The sequence below is a fragment of the Pelodiscus sinensis genome, chromosome 1 (genome assembly GCF_052426305.1).
Source record: "Pelodiscus sinensis isolate ZL-2025 chromosome 1, ASM5242630v1, whole genome shotgun sequence".
NCBI lineage: Eukaryota > Metazoa > Chordata > Testudines > Trionychidae > Pelodiscus > Pelodiscus sinensis.
The window spans coordinates 43,692,513-43,703,387 of NC_143052.1; positions in this window are offsets into that span (position 1 = coordinate 43,692,513).

The window sequence follows — 10,875 nt, forward strand, 5'->3', positions numbered from 1 at the left end:
CTTCTGAAAGATACAGAAAAAATCCCAACTGTTCACAGGTTTTACACAAGACAAAATGTTTGGCACCTTTTTCATCTCTTTTTTCATTGGACAAGCACATTCATTGTAAGGAGGAAATCCCTATCCATTGTTTTGTGATTTTCATTATGACAATATTTTCCATAACACTAATCTAATGCTAGATTATGCTTCATTGCAGAACATTGTTCTGTGGTGTTAGTGATTTCTCCACATTTTCAAACACAGTGAGCAATTATTATGAGTTTGGATGATCTAGTTCCAATTTTGCAGAACTGAAAATTATTTTCTTTAGCTTGCCTTATGAAATGCCTGAATAGGCAAAGATACTGTGCGATTAATAGGGTGAACCACGAGGGTTTATTTTACACTCAAATTGCTGATGTATATTCTCCATCTTAACCCTATTTTAACTTAGTGTTTATCTGCAAACTGAGTCTCTGAGCTTTGGGCCCCATGCCTTCAGGGCCCTGCACTTCTTGGTGCCCTCTCTTCCCACTACTCACTCACCGCCCTGACTGGGAGCTGCCCAGGCATGCAGCACAGCAAACCGCAACATGCCGCCGTGGGCCCTGCAAACTCTTTGGCCAGGCTTGTCTCTTATGTCTACACTACAGGATAAAGTTGAGTTAAGATGTGCAACTTCAGCTACATTGCTTGCATAGCTGAAGTTGAAGTAGCTTAACTTGGCTTTTGGCGCTGCCTACACTCAGGAAATTGAAGGGAAAACACTCTTCCTTTAACTCCCTTTTCTCCTCATGAAAGCATGACTACCAGCATTGACTGGAATGCCCCTCTCACTTCAAATTAGCTGTATTAACTAGAGCACTAATTCAACCCTGGCAGATTGACAGCGGCTTCTTCGATCTTCCTCTGTAGTGTAGACATACCCTGAGAGAGTCTGAAAAGTCCTATTAGATCACTTTGCCTACCTCTCTGCCAGTGCAGATTTGTTCCCTATATTACATTGCCTCCTTTTTTTGTTCAATCTATTTTTAAATATCCCAACAGATGGCAATTTCCCCACTTCCCTTGAGAGACAATTTGAGTTGAGGTTGATGTATGAGAGTGAGCAGACAGGTCTCCACTACAAACTAGCAGGTAAGTCCACCACATTACACAGACAGTTCCTGTAACTCCTCTCTTAGGGTACGTCTACACTAGCTCGTTAGTTCGAGCTAGCTAGGGTAATTAGGGCAAGCGGAGTTGCAAATAAAGCCCAGGATTTAAATATCCCGGGCTTCATTTGCATATTCCCAGGCGCCGCCATTTTTAAATCCCCCTTAGTCCGAACTCCGTGCCCATGGGTACACGCAGCATGGAGTAGGTAGTTCGAATTAAAGATCCTAATTCGAACTACCGTTACTCCTTGTGGAATGAGGAGTAACGGTAGTTCGAATTAGGATCTTTAATTCGAACTACCTACTCCATGCTGCGTGTAGCCGCGGGCACAGAGTTCGGACTAAGGGGGATTTAAAAATGGCAGCGCCCGGGAACATGCAAATGAAGCCCGGGATATTTAAATCCTGGGCTTTATTTGCAACTCCGCTTGCCCTAATTACCCTAGCTAGCTCGAACTAACGAGCTAGTGTAGATGTACCCTTAGGCTTAAAGAGGATACCCGGACCAACCGGGGGCCATGAGGGAAACTGTCAGCCCAGCCTTCCATAGTATTTATCTCCACAGAATCCATGTGGCCCTACCAGAATTCTAATGCTATTTCAGCAGAACCTCCACTCTGTGTTGTGGGGTTCAGTTTGTGGTGTAAATTGAAGAAGCCCCAAGGACTGCTCTAATTCATGGTTGCTTTGAATAAAATGAGAATTTTTGTAGCTTCTTATTGGCCAGTATTAAGTTACATTACATTGATTCTAATCAATAAGCATCTCTACCATAAGCATCTCTTACTATTTTATTGGTCATTATATTAGGTTAAGTTGCAGAGTACACAATGGTTTTCTCCATCTTAGGACCCCTTCAAAGCTGGTCACTTCCCTGTGTTTTGTTGAGTGTTGTCAGAACTACAAATTTCACACCCTCCCATAATTAAGAAATTTGGTTAAGTGCCTGGATGACTTTATAAATTACTTAATAACATTTAGTTGTAAACCCCAGGAGATTTTTTTTCTAACATTCTTACTAGATGACACTTCCTTTTAAAAGAAAATTGATAAATATTTTGCTGATTTTAAAAAAATCTGAAAAAAGCCCTGTTCAACTCACTACTACGGTCTGAAGCTCAGGATTGGTATTTCTGGTTTTATTGCCTTCTGTTTTATTGTTTCTTCCCTTCAAGAAGCAAAATCAAGGTAATGGTTTAGTGCTAGTCTTTTGTTGCTATGGAACTGTTCATTATCTTATAACATGTGATGCACAACCCAGGGACACAAAGATTTGATTTCATAAACATAATATGATCTCTTTAATCCTTGGACTGCTACAGGATAATTCATATAGAATTGTAATTTGCAGAAAAATGTTTATTCACAAAATGTCTGTGCTAGATACTTTTAAACACATTTTTTCATTAAAAATATTCTTAAAAATCATATGCATGTGTATGCATTCTATATAAATACATATACCCCGCTTTTGCCTCAATTACAGGAATATTAATATTTTACCAAAATATATAAATCACAAAACATTTTAGGATTCATAGATTTTCTACTGATATGGTCACAGAATTGGAGCTGCTTTGTAATAATTTATGACTGCATATTTTGGCTTGGCTGCTGTGGTGTTTCTTTATTACAGAATTGGTTTAACTCCACAGGACTCTGGAATAACAGGCAGAAAAGAGAAGAATGGTTTGGGCTAAGCCCCTCAGAGGATACTAAATAGTTGTTCCAGAATAATGCCAGAATTATTAGCTTTGATTATTTTCCCTTTTCTCCAACCAACATACAAAACTGGTTGAACTGGGACAGCAAGAGCCTGTGAACACAGAAGGAAAGAAGAACTCTGGCAGCTTATTAAGGGAAAGGCAATGGTTGTTCTGAAGAAACAAACAAATACAGGACCCCAACAGAGGTGTTTAAAGATATTATGCTGTCTTAGGTTATTGTCAGGGATAGGTAAGAACTTCACGTAAGACTGGTGTATGTAGGCAGTTTGGCGTTTAAAAACTTATTTCTCCAAATATTTTGTTCCTACTCTTACAACAAGCAATACCTTTGTTTTAAGAAGGCAGTCTGTCTGATCACTGAATACAGACTCCTGAAGGGAAGAACCCCAGGTACCCAAATGTAGTCAGACCTGCAGCATAAGAACAAAGGTTACACAAGGCACCTGAGAGTGCATCTACACTGCAGAGGAAGATCGAAACTGCTGCTGTCAATCTAGTTAAGACAGCTACTTCGAAGTGAGGGGGGCACTCTGGTCAATGATGGTAATCCTGCTTTCAGGAGCAGTAAGGGAAGTCGAAAGAAGTGTTTTTCCTTCAACTTCCTGCAATGTAGCACCAAAAGCCAAGTTAAGCTACTTCAACTTCAGCTATGCAATTAACATAGATGAAGTTGTGCGTGTTAATTCAATTTTGTCCTGTAGCGTAGACATACCTATAGATCAGGGCCCCATCTAAGAATGGGAGCATTGGGAAATTCCATCCCAGTATAGGTCCAGTCATGAGGTCTGAGACCTGAGGGAGTGCTTTCAGAGCGACCAGAAAGGGCACAGAAATGTGGTTAGCTCTGTAAATATGCAGATACATTTTTAAGATCCTCTCTAAATTTTAAAGAAATAAAAGTAAATTTGAATAGTGATTAAAGTTCAGATTTCTCTGTGTATATCTCACCCACTCTTTACCTCCACAGATAGGCTACGTCTACACTGGCCCCTTTTCCGGAAGGGGCATGTAAATTTCACCAGTCGTCGTAGGGAAATCCGCGGGGGATTTAAATATCCCCCGCGGCATTTAAATAAAAATGTCCACCGCTTTTTTCCGGCTTTTAAAAAAGCCGGAAAAAGAGCGTCTACACTGGCCCCGATCCTCCGGAAAAAGTGCCAAAGTAGGAATAAGACCCTCCGGAAAAGGGCACTTTTTCCGGAGGATCGGGGCCAGTCTAGACGCTCTTTTCCGGCTTTTTTAAAAGCCGGAAAAAAGCGGCGGACATTTTTATTTAAATGCCGCGGGGGATATTTAAATCCCCCGCGGATTTCCCTACGACGACTGGTGAAATTTACATGCCCCTTCCGGAAAAGGGGCCAGTGTAGACATAGCCATAACGTGCATGCATGCTTACAAATGTTTACACACACACACACACACACACACACACACACACACACACACACACACACACACACACACACACACACACACAGAGTTTTCATCTTTTTAATGAAAAGGAGTGTTTGGAAGTATTTAACGTAGCCATTTGGTGAATAAAACTTTTACTTTGGTGTAAAAAAGTCCTTATGCATTTGTCACTTTACTGTAAATGGATCCAAATAACAATGTGATCAGAATTAGGGCTGTCAATTCATATGAGTTAATGCCTGCAATTAATGCAGGGCAGGATTAACGCGTTAAAAAATTAATGCGTTAATTGCAGGTGTTAATGCTGCACTGCCTTTTTGAAGTGCCGCTCCAATGCTTTAATGGGGGCAGTGCAATGAGGAGCCTGGGATCAGCTGGGGACTCCACAGCTGGGATCAGTTGTGTGGGGATCAGCTGTGCGGCAGCTGCCTCTTTGAAATGCCATGTCCTCATGTTTCAAAGGGGCAGTGGAGCCCAGGGTCAGCTGGGGACTCCACAGCTGATCCTGGGCTCTGTGCGGCATTTTCCCAGAACCTGGCATCAGCTGGGGAGTTCCCAGCTGACCCTGGGTTCCAGAGAAGTGCTACATGGAATGCCTTGTGCTGCCCCTTGGAAATGCCACTCTGGTGCTTCAAAGGGGCAGCGCTGCATTGAGCCCGAGGTCAGCTGGGGACTCCAGCTGACTCCGGGCTCTGCCTTGCTCTGCCCCTTGGAAATGCTACAGTGATGTTTCAAAGGGGAGGCGTGTATGATTAATCACGATTAAATTTTTTAATCTCTTGACAGGCCTAATCAGAATACACCTAAACTTTGGGAAACCTGGCTTCAGACCTTATTTTTGTGAGTCTGGCTGGTTTTTACAGTTTGCTTAAATGAATAACTAAGCTGCATTTTTAATCTTTATACACTTTATTTGGTCTTGCATTTTGCTGGACCATCTGGTTTGAAATAGCATAGTTAGTAAGTCTTTTGTGCATGCATAAAAAGATTACATATTATAGCTGATTGGCTCAGAGGTCAATATTAGCTTTACCTAAGCTCAGGCAGCCAATCAGAATGGAAATTAATCAGCATTATTCCAGACGTTGGTATTGTTCACATCTGAAGAAGAAAACAGAAGAAGCTTGCTTATTCACCAAAGGTTATTCAGTCGTATACCATAATATTCTTTTTGTATGTAGTAAGAGAAATTAGGAATGCAAAAGATTTATGAGGTCATCTGTTGCCTGTCCCTTTTTGGAAGGCAAGATTTCTTACTCCAGTTTAATCTAGGGTTCAGTCCACTTTAGAGCTGATCTTCAATGCAAAAATGAAACTGGAAGTAAATACAGATAAGGGTGCCATAGGGAGGAGGGGGAAGATTATGAGGTTCTGTAACCTCCAATGAATTTGAGCCCCTGGATTTCATACATGAGGTCTGCTTAAAACACATGCCCTAGCTTCAGAGGCAGCTCTTAAATGTCACAGAACTGGTGCTGCTGTTTCCATCTTTGCCTTTGGGCCAGGGAGTTTGTTTATAAGGGTATGTCTACACTACCCCGCTAGTTCGAACTAGCGGAGTAATGTAGGCATATCGCACTTGCAAATGAAGCCCGGGATTTGAATTTCCCGGGCTTCATTTGCATAAGTGGGGCGCCGCCATTTTTAAAACCCCGCTGGTTCGAACCCCGTGCAGCGCGGCTACACGGGGCACGAACTAGGTAGTTCGAACTAGGCTTCCTAGTTCGAACTACTGTTACTCCTCATTCCATGCGGGGTTTTAAAAATGGCGGCGCCCCGCTTATGCAAATGAAGCCCGGGAAATTCAAATCCCGGGCTTCAAGTGCGGTATGCCTACATTACCCTCCTAGTTCGAACTAGGAGGGTAGTGTAGACATACCCTAATAGAGGAAGATATGGGGATTAAGATACTTCAATGCCAAGCCTTTTGTTAACTGAACAATTGCTAGATGATCATGAAAACATTGCCAGGTACTCCACTTAATAGACGGGGGGAAAGAGTAGAAATAAATAGGGGCGCATTGCAGGGGTCGGCATTTGGATCAGTGCTGTTCAACTTATTCATAAATGATCTTGAAAAAGGGGTAGAATTTGCAGATGATACAGAATTAATCAAAATAGTTAAGACCAAAGTTTACTGGAAAGAGTTACAAATTGCTCCCACAAAACTGGGTGATTGGGCAATACAAGGGCAGATGTAATTTAGTGTTGATTAATGCACATGGAAAAATATAATCCCAACTATACTTACAAAAATGATGGAATCTAAAATAACTGTTACCACTCAAAAAGAGATCTTGGAATCATTGCAAATAGTTCCCTGAAAACATCTACTCAGTGTGCAGTGGCTGTCTAAAAAGCTAACAGTATATTGAAGATCATTAGCAAAGGAATAAATAAGACAGGAAAAGTCATTTTCATCTTGGAAAAGAAATGACTTACAGGTGGGCTATATGTTAGAGGTTTAGAAAACTATGAATACTGTGGAAAAATAGAATAAGGAACTTTTTGCCAGGAGATAGTGGAAAGGCCCAAAGTCTAACAGGGCTCCAATAAAAATAAAATAAGTTCAAGGAGGATAGGTCCATCAATGGCTACTAGCTAGAATGGGCAGGGATGATGTCCCTAGCTGCTGCTTGCCAGAATTTGGGAATGGGTGACAGGGATTGATAATCTGATGATTGCCTCATCCATTCATGCCTTCTGAAGCATCTGGCATTGGCCACAATTGAAAGACAGGATACTGGGCTAGATGGACCATTGCTTTGACTCAGTATGGCCATTCTTATATAGAGCCCACAAATATATGTCCCTGCTTTAACCCATTAGACCCCACTCCCTTCCTAGAGCTGAGATAGGGAGCCTTGGAATCCTGACAGTCAGTCTCTCTCTCTCCCCCACCCCCACAGAGATAGTAACAAAGTAAGAATATATATTAAAATTGTAAAGTTAAGTGTCCTTTATGTGACTTGCCACAAGATGTCAGAATATGTTAGAATTAGGGCTGAGTGGATCTAATATTTGTTTAATTTTCTTTCTTTTATATAGGAATTAGGTACAGTGCTTCTGTCAGCTAATTGTTAAGTTATCTGCCAAACAACTAGGCTACGTCTAAACTGGCATGATTTTCCGCAAATGCTTTTAACGGAAAAGTTTTTCCGTTAAAAGCATTTGCGGAAAAGAGCGTCTAGATTGGCATGGACGCTTTTCCGCAAAAGCACTTTTTGTGGAAAAGCGTCTGTGCCAATCTAGACGCGGTTTTGCGCAAGAAAGCCCCGATCGTCATTTTCGCCATCGGGGCTTTTTTGCGCAAAACAGTTTTTAGCTGTCTACACTGGCCCTCTTGCGCAAAAACATTTCCGGAAAAGGGCTTTTGCCTGAAAGGGAACATCAAAGCATTTGCGCAAGAAGAACTGATTTCGGACAGTAGAACGTCAGTGCTTTTGCACAAAATCAAGCGGCTAGTGTAAACAGATGGCAAGTTTTTGCACAAAAGCGGCCACTTTTGTGGAAAAACTTGCCAGTCTAGATGCAGCCTAGGGCTTTGTAGCTCCAGGAAAGGGGGGGGGGAAGAGGGATGAGGTTTGAGTCCTCTCTTCTCCCCCTCTTCCCCTCCTCAGAGTTGCTACTTTCTCAGTAACACTGAAGCTGCTCTCCTCAGTCTGCCTCCATCACAGCATGCAAAGGCCCCTTTCCAACATCTGAAATGGTGTCCCTGAATGCTAAATTCTGTGCTGAAGGCCCCCACTAACTAGGTTGTAGTTTTCTTCACAGAAATACATTTTACTTAACCTTTTCCAAATGTAATCCATGCATGGTATAGCTAGCATGTCCCTTTTAAAATCTTGTCCTGAGGGGCAGAGGATGACTTGCTCCTGGAAGAGAAAGCCCTGATTGTTCCAGGGGAGCAGAGGAGAAAGAGAGAGAGAGAGAGAGGAGAGGGAGGGGGGGGGGGGGGGGGGGGGGGGGGGGGGGGGGGGGGGGGGGGGGGGGGGGGGGGGGGGGGGGGGGGGGGGGGGGGGGGGGGGGGGGGGGGGGGGGGGGGGGGGGGGGGGGGGCAGGGTGACTGTCAACTCTGAGTCTAGCTGCATCTCTTGGCCTCTATCCTTTTACATTGTGGTACACGGTGCCCATGTCAGATGTTACCCTGTTCAACCTTATCATCCTGTTATTTGCCTCCATTTTTCTCTCTGTAAATAAAAATTCACTGTATTATTATATTCACTGTATTATTCCTCTCTCTCTCTCTGTGGCTACGTCTACACTGGCCCCTTTTCCGGAAGGGGCATGTAAATTTCACCTATCGTAGTAGGGAAATCCGCGGGGGATTTAAATATCCCCCGCGGCATTTAAATAAAAATGTCCGCCGCTTTTTTCCGGCTTTTAAAAAAGCCGGAAAAGAGCGTCTACACTGGCCCCGATCCTCCGGAAAAAGCGCCCTTTTCCGGAGGCTCTTATTCCTACTTCAAAGTAGGAATAAGAGCCTCCGGAAAAGGGCGCTTTTTCCGGAGGATCGGGGCCAGTGTAGACGCTCTTTTCCGGCTTTTTTAAAAGCCGGAAAAAAGCGGCGGACATTTTTATTTAAATGCCGCGGGGGATATTTAAATCCCCCGCGGATTTCCCTACTACGATAGGTGAAATTTACATGCCCCTTCCGGAAAAGGGGCCAGTGTAGACGTAGCCTGTGGGTTATTTTGGGAGGGGTTGGAACAGTTGCCCCTAGGACAATAGAGAATTTCCCTGCTGCATATGACATTTTTGGCCAGAACCACCTGCAAAGTGGACTGTGTCTTGGCAGGAGGGTGCTATTGTAACTCCAACAAGCGGAACCATACCTGGGACCTCCAGGGGTTAGTGCATGAGCCTCTACTATATGAGCTAAAAGCCAACTGCCTCTCAGCTTAGGCTGTAGAGCAGACTCATTATTCTCTCTGTAAGTATCTCAGTGCCAATAGATGGGAGAGTACACCACCCCCAGGGTACGTCTAGACTGCGGAGTTTTCCCAGAATCCTGGAAAAGCTCTGCTGTATCCAAGGAATGCATCAGCTTTCAGAAAAAAATTTCAGAAAAGCAGAATTTTTTTTCAGTATCCCTGTAAACTTCTTTCTACAAGGAAGAAGGGATGTTCCAAAAGAAGCTTTTTTTTCTGACATTTGGCCCAGTATAGATGGGCCAATTGTCAGAAAAGTCTCTTTCGAAAGAAAAGCAGAAAAAGATATGCAAATTGTGGTTTGCAATTTGTATATCTTTTTCTGCTAGAATTTTGTAGTTTAGACACCCCAGAAGGTGTGTGGGTTACACTATAATTACAAAAAAAATCCCAGAATGTCATATTGTAAACCTCAAAGTCACATTGTGGACACCAATGGCAACCAGTGGCATTTGTGAGTCCCCCAATGATGTATTCAGGGTTAGCATTAGTGAACAAAGAGATAAAGATTTTACTAAGAAGGAAAAATAACTTTTATATATACACAAAATGTAAGTTAAAATAAATTTAATTAAAATTTAATTCTGTTCCAAATTTGTTTCTCTGAACTTGGTTAGTGTGGGACCTATCAACACATGTAATACCCCATTTTCATTTTTGTTTTATAATAATCTTTAAATTACCTATGATTTTGTAGCTTCCAAAAGAATCTGGCTCAAGCAGTCCAGTGTAAGAATAAACAAGAGACTGACAGAAAGATTTGAACTGTAACTGTGGGTTAGACACTGATTTACTGTGTGATTTTTGACAAATCTCAATCTGTCTGGGAATGGGAGACCTGGGATGTATCTCTTGAAGATGATCTATTCTATTCATTTGCTCTGGGGCATCTGGCATTGGTCAATGTCAGAAGACAGGACACTGGGCTAGATGGACCCTTGGTCTGATCCACTATGGCTGTTCTTATGTCTCCATTTTTCCCTTTATAAAATAGAGATAGTGCACTATTCTCACCACACTGTTGTTAGGAAAATAAGTTGTTAGTCAATTACTTCAGTAATTTGAAGTTGGAAAGTGCTAAATAAGAGCAAATAAGCTGCTGTTTTTGTTTTGGTTTCACTATAGGAGATCAGTGACTTCTGACTGAGACATGTGGCAGTTGGCTGAGATAAGGCAGGGAGAACCATTACATATTAAAAGAGCTTCCTATGTAAGGTTGCAGTTTTAATGCCTCTATGGCCTAATTGCTTAATGGACTCTTTAAGCTCTAAATCCTTATTCTTTCAGGGAAAAGCCGAGGTTTTGATTATATTCACACTAAGGATCGATACGTAATAGAAGATTAGTATTGACTTGAGAGCCTTACTAATGTGAATATAGACAAGCCTAATTCTTAGAACTAAGGAAAGATTCTTATTGTATTTATATTTCTCACAGACCCCAGGCTCACCCACTGATCCTTACTTTTTTAAGATGCCAGAGTGTGTAAGTGTTGTAAACCTTGTAAGAAAGATTCTTGTTTATTAAGCATAGATGGTATTCACTTAATAAAGCCTTTTTTGGAACCGCTAAATCTCTTTCTTGTCCTTTAGCCCTGTCAGAATGTTTTGTAACGCCTCAAGCTGATCTTGCATCTGGAGAGTGGTACTGTGTGAGAAAATAGGA